We start from the raw sequence: 1,243 nt of genomic DNA on the forward strand, positions 1-1,243 counted from the left end.
TCATTGTACATACTTATTAAGATAATCAAAAGAACAATATTATTCTCCTTTCAAAATCCCAAATTGAGAAATCCAACTCTAGCCATAACTAAGATAATGATTTTGGTCAATGTCCATATACATTGGGATATATACGAAGCAAGTACCAAAAACGCTATATATATTATTATCCCTATATAAAGTATTTAATTGATTGAATTGAATGGATAATGCACCTTAATTAGCTTCTTGACATGCACACCATCGTGGAAACGTAACCGACTATATGCAAAAGGAAAATCCGCAATAACTTTTGTTTGTTGCAAACAAATTCAACATTAATTAGTTAAAAATAAATTAGTAAGTATATATACTTGAATTCATATAGCATCTTGAGGATGGCTTAGGTTTTCATTCACAACTTAATGTATTTAATTTAAATTAATTTATATTCACACACTGAGTTAGTCATATAATAGATGAATTTGTCTTTTTGCAATTTTTGTAAGTTTAGTGAAAGAGAAAAAAATGTATTGAAAAAGGCCATTGCAATTTAAATCAAATTAGTTAAATTTTTTAATAATAGAGTTTGGATAACGATCAAAGACTAATTAAAAACAACACAATTTATGTTCCAATGAATTGAAATATTAATATACTACATTTTTAAAATAATAGATATATGTGATGGTATAACATTTATTATTCTTATGGATTTGCATATATAGCTTAATAATTCATAAAGCATTTTCCTTAATCAGAAGAAGAGTAGAATATTATGCAACTTGTAATACTTTTACTATTAGAATATTCATACAAATATATATATCATAATATTCTTTATTTACAAAATAATTTATAATAGTAATATATAAATAAATACTATATAATTAGAATTTTTATTTCTCTTTAAAAGACATAACACATAGCACGTAATTAAATAAAAATACATAAGCACAATACAATAATAAAATATATATCCAAACAATTTAAATAAATACATATGATATATGTCTGTTTTACTAGCTGTAAACTCATGTATCGAGTTCTAATACGATTTGTACTTAGGATTAGGCAGAACAATTTAAGAAAAAAGTCTAAAAAACAAAAGGGTAAATATTCATAAAATGTATTAATAGGTGGCCTTGAAGAGTATAAAAAAATATAGTCATGATGAAATATAGTCTATAAATTTTAGTAATACTTAAAAAATATAGTTAAAAAGTATAAAAAAAAAATAACATTATGAAATTATCTAGTAGAC

This window comes from Arachis ipaensis, chromosome B04, assembly GCF_000816755.2.
Source record: "Arachis ipaensis cultivar K30076 chromosome B04, Araip1.1, whole genome shotgun sequence".
NCBI lineage: Eukaryota > Viridiplantae > Streptophyta > Magnoliopsida > Fabales > Fabaceae > Arachis > Arachis ipaensis.